The sequence below is a fragment of the Plecotus auritus genome (assembly GCF_963455305.1).
Source record: "Plecotus auritus genome assembly, chromosome: 4".
NCBI lineage: Eukaryota > Metazoa > Chordata > Mammalia > Chiroptera > Vespertilionidae > Plecotus > Plecotus auritus.
This window is the reverse complement of record NC_137775.1, coordinates 135,860,100-135,873,085: the sequence shown is the minus strand read 5'-3', so window position 1 is coordinate 135,873,085 and position 12,986 is coordinate 135,860,100. Positions and strand designations below refer to the sequence as shown.

At 43.7% G+C, this 12,986-nt stretch overlaps 1 protein-coding gene across 1 annotated transcript in view; it reads right to left on the bottom strand.

Moving 5' to 3' along the window:
- The window catches only part of TBXAS1 (thromboxane A synthase 1), a 151,073-nt gene that overhangs the window by 51,583 nt on the left and 86,504 nt on the right, over positions 1–12,986 (bottom strand). The gene's annotated exons all lie outside the window — the stretch shown is intronic.

Sequence of the window (12,986 nt, the reverse complement as noted above, 5' to 3'; positions counted from 1 at the left end):
AAATATTTTTATTATGGAAATTTTCTGAGAGAGAGAATGGCGTCATGAACGTACGAACATTTATGTAACTAATTATTCAGCTTCTACAAATTTAGATCTCACTTTGGCTGCCCACCACTTTGACCCCACAACAGGCTGGCTTGAGTGGGTGGGATTCTTATTGGAATCTGATGGGCACCCACGTGACCGTTCATTCTCTCCTGGGTGTTTGAAAGCCAAGTTGGAAGCATTGGGGGGGGGGGGACATTTTATCCAGAGTGCGTTCTAGAGCAACATCACAGGGAAAGTGACATGCTGTACTACATTGTTCTGAGCATTTCTTTGGAAAACGTATTTTGAAATGTTATCTATGTTTCAATTTTACCTTTTGGACACAAGAATATAAATTCCTCTGGGTACAGGAGATTTTTGTCCATTTTTTTGTGTCTTTGGTACCCAGAACAGTGCCTGGCACATAGTAATTATTTGTTGAATGCATGAGTGACGAATGAATAAATGGATATTAACGATTACATAAGATCCACTCTTTGCTGATAAAGTTTTGAGACATTTGAAAAAAGTCCTAAAATGTTAGGAGGTATGTTGTATTGAGGCAAAATTTGACTTTTCCCTCCCCTCTCCTCCTCTCCTCTCCCCTCTCTTCCCCTCCACTCCCCTCCCCTTCTCTCCTCCCCTCTTCTCTCTCCCTGCATCACACCTGAAAGGCAGCTCCATGAATGGAACACAGCAATCCCGTAAATTATAAATAGACCATTTCCTTGCATATCAAGCACAAAGCCAGGTTATGTTGACTTTTTTAGGAGACATATAACAGGCAAATATTGAGGTTCAGGTCAATGAAAACCACAAGATCTTTCTCCATGAATCATCACCATGTACAATTGATTTTTTGACCCTTTAGGGTCCATTGATTCGAAAGGCTTTACTTTTACATTGCCTCTATTGTTATAAAAAGTCCTACCATGTGTTCTGAGTGGAACAATCTCTTAACTTTCCAAAAAACATTGAGGTGATTGGAGAAGTCTGGCAGAGCGGGACAGACTGGGTGGCTGTTGGCTGAGGTTGGAGGAACACATGGCTTTGTTGGACCCTTCCCTCCCACCGCTCCCTCCAAGCCAGCCCTGTGTGCTTTGGGGTGTAAGGAAAGAACTGTGTCACCAGGGCCCAGCGCCTCGCTGTGTAAGAGGCAGAGAGGGCATTCCTTTGTGTGAAAGTGAGTGAGCTATGGTCTGAGCTCAGGGCTGCGTGGGTTCCCAGGGCTGGGACAGTGGCAGGGGCAGCACCTGTGGGCAGCTGAGCAGACACCTCCCCTGCCTTCCCCCCTCCCACACACACCCAGTAGAGAGATGGCAGAGCATCTGAGGCCCTTCCCTGTTGCCAAGACTTGGAGGGAGTATCTGGATAGGGAGATCCTGGAAAAGAGGGTTTTCTGCTCATGAAGCCTTAAGAGCTCAGAGCACTGGGTGTCTGTACTCGGTGTGGGTGGGCTGAGGTGTGTACTCACTCATTCAAATCTAATCTCCTGCAACGTGGCTACTCCTTTGTTCCAACTGAAATTTGGTAAATGTGTCTTCCAAGCCTTCATTCAGTTTATTGACATGTATACAGGATCAAACACAGAGCCCGAGGCCCTCCACTAGACGGCTACTCTAGGTAGCCACAGAAATGGTCATTATCACTGTTTCTGGCCAGCTGTGCAGGAGCCTAAGTAAATTTTCAGTCAGGCAGCATCTTATCAGTAAGAGAGTGGGAGGGGGAGGGAGGAGGCTTTGTCAAATGATTTGCTGAAGCAGAAATGTACTATATCGTATCTCCATATCCTGAAGCCCACTAAAAAAAGAAATGAGAATGACTATCGTGGTTTACTCTTGATCATTCTGGATGGACTCTTCATGACCACTGAATTATTTCCTAAATACTCACAAACCATCAGTGTAATAATCCGTCAGCGTGGAAGTGTGTGTGAGGCTCGTTACTGTCAAGAAATCTCAGGTCACCTTAGTATTTGGAGGACTCAGTACTATTTAAGCTGCATTTCTATGACTGGCTTCACCAGCTATGGTCCTTCCATTATTTTAATAAGCTTAGTGGTACAATTGAACTCTGCTTCAGTCAAATCACATGTGCAGAAATATCTTTTAGATGTAGTTTAGAAGAATAGTAACATGGCAAAAAGAAAAGTACTGTTTAAAAGGAAGTCTCTTTAGGCCCTGGCCAGTGTGGCTCCATTGGTTGGGCATTATCCCATGCACTGAGAGATCGCCAGTTCAATCCCTGGTCAGGGCATATGCCTGGGTTGCAGGTTCAATCTCCCGTTGGGTTGTGTGCAGGAGGCAGCCGATTGATGTCTCTCTCTCTCTCCTTAGCCCTTCCTCTATCTCTAATAATAATAATAATAATAATAATAATAATGAAAAAAAAGAAGTCTCTTTAGATGTCAAGCTTAAAGCCTTCTTAATGTACCAAAATGGGATGCAATATAAAATTGATTTACATACAACTCTTCAGAAGCATGCAGTGTGTACAAAGAGAGCTCTGCCCACATGGAACCTAATCATATGCCTGGACAGTGCAGAGGGGGTGGGCCAGATGCCCACCAGCGGTCCCTCCATGTGCTTGTGACTGGAATTCTTTGTTGCTGGCTGGCGGTGATTGTAATTTTCTACCACACTCTGCCTGCTGTCTGTCGAACTGAATGGATAATGACATTTTTAGTTGGGTTAATGTGATATGAGATGGGGCATGAATTATGAAAAATGTTTTTAAAAGCAATGCAGGGAAAATGTTATCAGACAGGAGAGCAGGATCTGCGTGCTGGCCAGTAGCCATCATCTCAGGTTTTCTTCCTTGCATCCTACACAAGCAGTCATGGAATATTTACTCTTACACGAGTCGCATACAAACAGAAACGCTCTTTGATGGGTTTGCGATAATCTTTATACAATCCACAAACCCCTCAGTTATTCCCCTAGATTTTCAGACAAGCAGGTAGAGGTGGCTTGTGCAAACACACGCACAGATGAACACACAATATTATCATCATACACATCTTAATAGAAGACTCTCATTTGGCTGTTACTTTTCATCTTCGTAGCATAATGAGTGATTTCTATTTTTTGTGTTTTTTCCCCCCAGATTTTTCATAATGCACATATGTTACACTTACAGTCAGATAAAATATTATTGCTATTAGGCCTTTAAAGAACGATTTCTTCTTGGGGGGGATCAGTCCAGCAGCCAAGCCTGGGGAGGAAGTTTCCCATTTTGCTTCTGTCAGCTCTCACATTGGTTATCTTCATTATAGATGCCCCTGAGTGTACAGCTGGTCAGCTATTGGTAACTGGCAGTAACCATCCAGGGTAATGTACCATTCTCAGCCTGGGAAGGAAATTCCCTAAGAAAGGAAGCCCTTGGTAACCTGCAGTTTACCATATAATCAAAGTGGCCCAGTTAAAAACAAAGCGGATGGAATCTTTACTGACTGAGGAATTCTGCTTCAAGGCACAGGCCGAGGGCCAGAGAGCTCATTCAAGAAGCTGGAGAGGGCTCTATGAGTGGGCAAAAGAGACAGCGTATGGGCTAAAGACCCAGAAGGCTCAGACGTTCTCCTGCTCAAAAGCTTTCTTCTCTCCTTTTGGGCAATCCCTACAATTTCATAATTGGAGTTTCTTCCTCGAGGCTAAGCCTTTGACCTTGTTAAATACACTTGTCCCCAGGGAGAGAAAACATTCAAAGCCAGTGCCAATTGTTAGGTTTCCTCTCCTTGGCACTTCTTAGTTGTGTTTGACCTAACCTCACTGAATCAATTTCTTCATCTGCAAAATGGGAATTATAATCGCTCCCTTGAAGAGTCATGACAAAGATTAGAAACAAAATAGGTAAAAGACTTAGCGCTAGAAGGCAGTGAGAGTTGCAAGCACTGGGACACCCATGATCCAAGACTGGTTTGAATGCCAGCATCAGTCTCTCTTCTCTTATTCCTCACAGACAACACCCATTGGGTCCACGTGTTCTTGCCTCACCAAGTTATCAATCCTTTCTCAAATTTGTCTCTCCATCTTTATTTCCCCAGTGACCACTCTACTTCAGGCTTTGCCACGGGTTGGCTAGAATATGGTTGTTATCTTGCTTCTTGAGAATAATGACTGTATCTTGAGCTATTTGTAGTCTTAGTACCTAGTACAGTGTCTAGCACATTGGTGTATTAAAAGTTTTTTTCAAAAGAACCTTCTGACCTCCTTGCCTCCTGTCTTTTCACTTTCTAATCTATCTTGTCTGCAGTCACCAGATTGGCCTTCCAAAAATATTTGTTACCTGAGCAATGTTTTGCTGAAGTCCTTTGGCGATCCTCATTGACTGAAGGATGTAGAACAAGCTTCTGACCCTGTTTTCTAAAACCCATTAAGAACTGAATCCTGCCAATAACCATGTGGGTAAACTTCGAGGCCCACCTTCCCCCAGTCAAACCTTCCTGTGAGACCACAGCCCAGCTGGCAGCTTGACTACAGAGACCCTGAGACAGAGGCACCCCTCTAAGTCATGCCAAGATTCCTGAGCCTCAGAAATTATGAGCTAATAAAGATTTGTTGTTTTAAAATGCTAAATTTAGGGGTAATTTATTACACAGCAATAGATAACTAATCCACTCTCAATGTTACTATCTTGTGGCAACTCTTATATGTTGTCATGTATTATTGAGGTTCTTGGCATTTGGTCTATCAGGAATGAGCACAGTGCAACACATCCAGTTGATTTTCTACAAATAGCTATGTGATGACTGATTGGCTGAATGTTCCCTAAGGGCCTTAACATAGAACGTATCCAAGAAACATTAACACATTGAGGTGCTCTTAGCATGAATACAGTGCAGTTTCCTGGGAACTGGCCCTGAGTGAAGACCTGAGGCCCATGGTGGTTCTACCTCTTACTCTGGGCAAGTCATTGGAATCTCTCTGAATTTGGGTCCTCACCCCCAGATGTGGGGCTAATTGCAATGAGCTATAATGTCCCTTTCCATGGGCATTCTGGGATTCCAAGGAGGTCAGTGGACACCAGGTTGAGACCATTGCTTGGGGGCCATGGAAAGGGCAGGCAACTTCCTAGTTCAGGGCAGTAAACAGCCAGCTCAGGAGGCCTGTCTACTTGCTCCACCACATGACATCCCTAAAAAAGCCTTTCTGTATCTGTTTTATTTCAGAATTACATAAAGATCTCAAAGGCATTCTAGTGATTTTTATGCTCAAATAATTTAGTAAAAGTGAGAATTAGGACACCAGATCCTTTGACTTCTGACACTGCCTTTTTCTCCAAAATCAGGATCATAATCCCTTTGCTCCTCAGTTAATTAACATCTAGGTTATAATCTCACTCAATCCAGTTCTGATGCCATGAACTTGAAAAACAAACACCATTAAGTCTTTGAAGCCCCAGGATGGTTGGAGAATGGAGACAGGCTGAGTGCTAGGAGAGACACATTTCCTGAGGGGGCTGGAGGAGAGGGTCTCTCTAAACTGAAATGGCCCCACACACTGGTGGTGTGGAGGCTGGCTGACTCACTTGTCATCTATGAAGAAAGATTCAGAAAAGAGGCCAAGTGCAGGCCACCGCCCTGAGATTAATACTTGGCCCCCAGGAGCCACCCCTTTGGGGCCACACAAAGTGGAGACATCAAAGTGGAGACCTGTCCTCATCTGCTCCAGAAGTGTTTGCCCACGAGTCGGTGTGTGTGTGTGTGTGTGTGTGTGTGTGTGTGTGTGTGTGTGTGCGTGTGATCTTGGAAGCTAAATGGCTGAATTGGAACCCTTTTCTCCTCAATCCGCCGCTTTCAGGTATTTAATAGCTCCTCACTATTCAGTGAAGTATGCACCAAGCACTCCCCCCACCCCCGGCAGAGAACTGGGAACTCTATGTGCCTCAACCTACTTTTCCCATTTGCTCTCACGAAGCGCTTGCATGTACTCTGTGTTCCAGCCAGTTTACACTCCCTATTCTCCAAACACACCCTGTACTTTTTCGTCCAGATGACTTTGTTCCTGCAGCTCATTCCACCTGCAAAGCACCTTTCCCTCTGTCAAAAACTCAGCAAAACCTCCAGGGTTCAGTTCCAATGCTACCTACCCCCCAGTCCCCAAAGTGCCACCGTCTCCCACTAGTTGGAAATGACATAGGAATACATCCACCTTGTTGCCCTTCTACATGATAAACCCCTTAAAGACAGGAACTAATAAATATTGGTTGAATATATGAATTTAATGTTTCATTCTATTTGGCACTCTTAGACCCGTGGGCATTGATGCTGTTCTGGAATGGACGTTAGAGGGTGATTTTCTGAATAAATAAAGGTCAGCCAATACAGATGGGAAATGGTATTGAACTATATTGTTGATTTAAAAAATAGAAAAATTAATACCGAAAGTATTAGTCACCTCTAAACAGGTGACTAATAAATGTAAAATTCATACTAGTTAGCAAAACTTACAACCTCCCTCTGCCACCCAGATATTGAAAACATCCATGACTTATTTTTATGCAAAATTTCCTGCTGATATATATCAGTTCTAGCCATCTAGGTGAATAATAAAGTGTCATTTCTAATCACTCTTGGCTCCTGTCAAGAGTTTGACCAATTAGAACTCACCCCGATGAGGAGGTGGCTGCTGGTGTTGCCAGGCAACAGACAAGCTAGGAGGCACATTGAGATGCTCTTAGATTTAACCAGCGGCAAATCGAAGTGACATTATAATTCTGGCAAAGGAGAGCCAAATTATAACCCAGGATGGGGTACCCATGATGAGGAGTGTGTTTTCTTTTGAATGCAGATGGAAAAGGACCATTTTAACCAGAATTTAAACAGTTCATAATTATATCGATTTTAACTGGGAGGTTAAGTGTCAGTGGAATACAACTGTGTGCAGGGTAAGGGCCTCTTGCTGCTAGATAAATACCCAGATATTCTGGGAAATGGGCAACTGGTCAGGCAGTGACAATGTATTTTTGGATTCCGGAGTATTTATCACCACAGCCACACTTGGTAATAATGACTCTCATTTTTATTGTTTGGAAAGATTAAGAAATAAAAGCAAATATTAAAAATAGACAGCTGGAGGCTGATACAGCCAAGAGGACGCTGCTTGTTCTAACATCATTGGAAGACAAGGTTCTGTTTTAGAAGCCCTTGTGCGTGACTGTCTGAGAGTTTACAGTGAAAATTTAAAGGCCACACTAAACTGTGATGATGACTGTAATTCTGCAAAGACTTTTGCACTGAGATGGTTGTAACTATGCATTTACTCATAAGCTGGCTTTATCAACTTAAATTTTTAAAAATTGTAGTCATCCTGGAGTAATATGTCTTCTCCAAGGCAAGAAAGGCCTAGAGGGAATAATAACCACATCTGCCTCTGCCTTTAAGATTCATCTGCCTGTGCCTTCCTGAAAGGAAACATCTGGATGAGAGTGAAAAATTAGGCATCAAGCTGGATGACTGGAAGAGATACCAACCTTCCCAGTTGGTCGGGCTTTTCTTTAACAGAGTCCCCATGCACAGGTATACAATTGGCTCATTTCCTCTTGAGTGACACACACTTAGCCTTAGGAAATCATGTATGAAGTTGCCAGTTCTCTTATATCTGCGCAGTGGGCCACCACCAGCTTAATTATCTGGGTGAATGAGAGAATGTCCATCACTTCTGTCCAGCTTTGAGGACTGAGAATATACTAGCCACCATACTGGATTGGGTCCATGGTCCATGGTCCATCCAATTTGGAGCTTGGTCTCTGCTCAAGAGTCACTTGACAATGGAGTTGCCCATGAACTCTACCTCCAAAGACATAGTGCCCAATTGCCTCATTTCTCTCAATAGCCAACTATGGCATTAACTACCCATGCTTTTACCCACTGCAAACTTATTTGCACTCAGAATAAACAAAGGTACAAAGATCTCCCTACTGCAGGTTTCTCTCAAGCCTTTAATATGCTAAGGTACTTAATGAATCTCTAAGAAGAGATGCAATATTTTACTGAACTGTATGACCATAAGGCCTTTTTGGCCCTCGGTGATTTCAAATTCTTTTTCTTGGTAGTAATTCCTAGTTTGAAGTTCATCGTCACATAAGTATAGTCGAAATGCTTTTCTCCTCGATGTATTATTTTATTCTTGCTTACACTGAAGGTTTAGCTGCCACTTTTGTGCTGACATACACACAACCTTAGAACAGTCTTAGCAACTTATTCCAATTGATTTAATACTTTTCAACTCAGAGAGCTTAGAGGAATATACAAATGTATAGATTTCCCAGTGTTCTCCCTCTTTCAGATGAGTTATAAAATTTAGAAATAAAATTAGTGCTAACCTGGGTCTCCAGGGAATCCCCTTACTTATATATTTCCCTCAGAGAAGAATTAAATTAGCCCCCAGTTTTGTTTCCTGAAGATAAATCTACTTACTTCCTGACCCATAATAAAGTCTTACACAATCCCAGGGTTACTCATTAATAGTCTTTGGTAAAGAATCTAGAAAAAGGCTCTAAAAATCTAAGTAAATCTACCAGTTGCCCCTTAAAAAAAATTAATCCTTTAGGGGACAGGGTGAAAACTCTGACAGGTTAATCTGCAAAATTTCCCCCCAATAAAGTAATCAGTTGTTTCCCCAGCACTACCTAGCCATCCTTTAATATAAATCTCAATAACTCGTCTGTCACTGGGCTGTGACTTGATGGTCTCTTCTTCTGGAGTCAGTCATGAATCAATCGATTTTCACTGTTTCTCTATCTCTCTATATTATCCCTGGTATAACTTAAGCTGGAAACCAATTTTATTTTAAATAAAAAATATGGATTTGTGATATAATGCTGATTTGAAAGTAACTTTCAAGCATTGTTGACTGAGGCAGCCTAATATCCACATAAATAAAGCCAGTGCCATTTGAATATTAATGACACAGATACAGTAAAGGACTTAGGCTGCCAAGGTGCCATGGCAAAAAGCCTGAGACTTCCAAGGGAAAACAAACCTTGATTTCAAGAATGAACTCTGAAGTTTGAAAATAAAGCCCAAAAAGCTAGTTACAAATTCAGAAAGGACTGGAGATAATTGATATTTCAAAGTTATTTCTGGAAAAACTAACTTAGGAACCAGCAACCAAGTGAAGTTCAGGCTCCTGCTGGTTCTCTGAGCTTCTCCCAGCTCTGCCTCCTCCACCCAGACCCTGTACACCTCATTCTCCTCTTTGTGTCCTTGTGACCTGCTTTTTCTTTCTTTCTTTTTTTAAAATATATATTTTTATTGATTTCAGAGAGGAAAAGAGAGATAGAAACATCAATTATGAGAGAGAATCATTGATCCGCTGCCTCCTGCACGCCCCACACTGGGAATGGAGCCTACCACCCGGGCATGTGCCCTGACTGGGAATTGAACCATGTCCTTCTGGTTCATACTAGTAGATTGACACTCAACCACTGAGCCATGATGGCTGGGCATGGCATACTTTTTCTACTTCCATATATATCTATATTGGTGACTCTCTAAAGAGGAAGCCAACAATTGGTTGCATTCTTATATTTAATGTTTCCTTGATAAGATCATTTTCCTTTTATCTCAGTTTTAATATATATCCTTCCATAGAAAGCTTCCTGGTTCTTTGATTCTTCATTCATCCATTCATTCCGCAAATCATTACTTAGAGCCCATTATGTGCCTAGTGCCGTGCAGTTAACAATAAAGAAAAATGAAGTCAAGTAAATGGAACGTTAACTGGTGATAGAGCTACAGAGAAGAATAAAGCAGGGAAGGGGTTTGGGGTCCTGGGGCCCAGATTCTGAGAATGTGGGTAAGCCACAGGTCAGATGGTTGGACAAGGAACCAAGAGCAAGACAGGTCACCAGTGCTTTCCACTCTAGCTCTTATCATAACTATGCCAGGGTACTTGACAAGTATAGATTCCCAGACATGCTTAGAAGTACTCATTCTGCAGGTCCTAGGGTGGCTAGAATTATGTATTTTTTAACAAGGGTTTTAGGTGATTCTGGTGCAGCTGTTGGTCACAAGCCCTTGGTTTGAGAACCAGTGATCTAGAGACCAGAGGCCAATGGGAGGCTTAAGTCCAAGGAACCATCCAGAAACCAGAGGTGTGGGCGGGTTACATATGCTGGGGAAGGAGGCAGTCAAGGACACTACTGTCTGGTAGCCTACTCTTCCTCTTCCTTCCCTCCCTCCATCTTCCATAGAATAGAAACCAGCCTCTTCTCATATCCTCCATCCTGCCTTCATCTTGTCAGAGAGTCCATGCTCAGAGCCCCAAACCTTGCTTGTTCTTCATAATCAAAGGGAAGTTGCTTTGGGGTTTAGGAAAACTCTATCCTTCTAACAAATCTTGGCTTCCAAGACCATTGTCTCTGTATGGATCAAGTAAGCCTAGTGTGCAGTTCCAAACTGAGCAACAACTTCCTGGCTCTGGACGGCACCCACTGTCTCCTTCTGAAGCAATGAGAGCCACTGATTTGGTGGAGAGAGAAAATCACAGGGGACACGATTTATGGAGCATGAAACACTTACATTGGTTTAACGTTGGAAAAATATTATCCTTGTCACGTCCTTTTCAGTCCTCATGTTTCCTTTATTTAAGCAGCATTTAACACCTTTCCTCCCTGTAATACTCCCCTCCCCGTTCTCCTGGAATTCTATTTCAGCTGCTCTTCCTGAGTCTTCTTTGTAGGTTTCTGCTCTGCCCCTCACTTCAATGGGCTCCCCGCAGCCCCCTTTTCTCTTCTTGTGCTACAGGTAACCTCACCCATGTCTGTGTTTCTGATGGCAGTCTTTCCTACCCTTATCTCCTGAGCTCCAGATCTGCAGCCAACATCTCCCTGATGCATCTGCTTATGTTTCCCAGGAACCTTAAACTCACCAGGTCTAACCTCTCCAGAGAGGGGGAGGAAGAGGAATCCCCCACCCCTGGAATGGCATCCTTTCAAATGGAAACCCAAGAAAGTAAACTGAACTGTATTTAGTAGGAAGATGATTTTCTGTGGAGCTTTAAGTTCACTGGGGGTGTGTATTAAACAATGGTCTAGAACTGAAGCAAAACCCAGGGGATCTGTCTATGACATTCCTCCTCCCTCTCTTTCATTTATGACAACCCCTTACCCTAGTGCTGTGAACCACTGTGAGGAACTCTATTTTCCACAACTAATTCAGACACTAAGATTTCGATTTCTGAACCAGACAAAGGAAATGCTTCGGATCCCCAAAGCACTATATTTGTTTGGGAAACGACATTGTATCAGTTTCTGGAATATACCCTGTAAGGTGCTAGAGAAATCTAGACCCTGATAAGGGTTTTCCCGCCCAAGGAAACATAGCTCAAGATTGACAAGAAAACTCTTTTCCCTTCTTACTGTTTTTTCCCCAATCAGATACACTTCATCAGTGTATTTTTAACAGATGAGATGCTCACTGCATCTATAGTGCTGTCACGCTGTTGCTGACCCATGAGTAAAGAAATCAGGTGCACCATTTCCAGCGGATGTCACTCCCCGTCTTGTGGTTAACTCAACATTTTAGTGACTAATGTCATAAAGGTGTCCTCCCTTGAACTTGTCCAGTGCTTATAATTTTTTCAAGAAGCAGGCCCTTCCTTCAAATAAATTCTCCCTTGAAACCTCAATATGTAAGGAGGCTAAAGCGAAGCAGGACTCCCTCCCTGATCGGTTGTGTGCTCTGGGCCGCCTTCCTGCGGGGAAGCTGCAACCTTCCCATTCGGGGACTGGATGGCGGAGCCACCGTTCTCAAACAGCTTTACTGGTAGGAAAGGAGACATTGTTATTACCTCTGTCTGAAACCTGTTTCCATACCTCAGTTGGTTCCAAACTTGGGTATAAAATAGAGGAGTGTTGCTTCTAACCCGCCTAAATTTCCACAGAGGCCCCATTTGCTCTACTTCCTCCCCTCACCCCCTAGGCAACCCCTGGAACAGTCCCACATAGCTAAGAAGAGAAGTAGTCAGTTGGAAGGGTTGATCAGTTCTGGAGCTGAATTCTAATCTTGGCTCTGCCGCTTACTAGCTTACTAGTACAAGTGTGACATGCGGCGTGTTACTTAATCTCTGTGCCTCAGTTTCCTCATCTGTAAAATGAGGTGATAATAATAGTATGTCCCTCACAGGAATGCGGTGAAGGTTGTGTGTTAATACCAATAGGAGGCCCTTTGAGTGGTGCCTGGCCGAGTAAGAGCTGTGAGTGTGAGCTGGTAAGCTGGGGCCACGAGCTGAGCTGACTTCTGACCTCTGACCTCAGATATCAAAAGCCGCGGTAGGAACAAATTAAACCTCATTGAAGATGGGCAGGATCACAGGTTTCTGAGAGAGCTTACTTGCATGGAGTTAATTATGATGTATGGAACCCTTTCCTCTCCTGGGGGCTTCAGAAAATTTATAGGCATTAAACAGGAACATATGGGTGAGCGTCTTGAGTTGAAGCTAAGAGTAGCTTTCATTTATTGAGCTGACGACAGGCCACTCCAAGCCCAGACATTGTGGAACAGCTAGACGTGGTGGATGGCTCTGGAACTGGAACTCAAACTGAGGCATTCCCTTCGCCACCGAACATAAGGGCTCCAGGGCTCCTCCTGAGTTGTTGCAGAATTCGGAACAGAAGCTAAAGCCAAATCGGCAATGGAGGGGCCATCAGTGAGGATCAGGTGTGAGAGAACTTGGCCGGGAGAAGAGGTGGGGGAGCGGGGAGCCCAGGGCTTACAGAGTTGGCAGCCTGCTGGGATGCCACTCTTCCCTCTGCCTTGGCCGGGAAGGATGACCAGGGCGTTCATCCACCAGGGCATGCTGCGCGCCTAGAGCTCTTCCACGCGCACCCCCACTCCTCCCCAGGAATGCATGGTCATCTTTTTCCGCTTCAGGTCTGACTCGGAGCCCACCTTTGTTTCAGGCTGTTCTCCAGTCCCTTGCTATGTAAGGCATGCTTCACTGTTCAGAAGCATC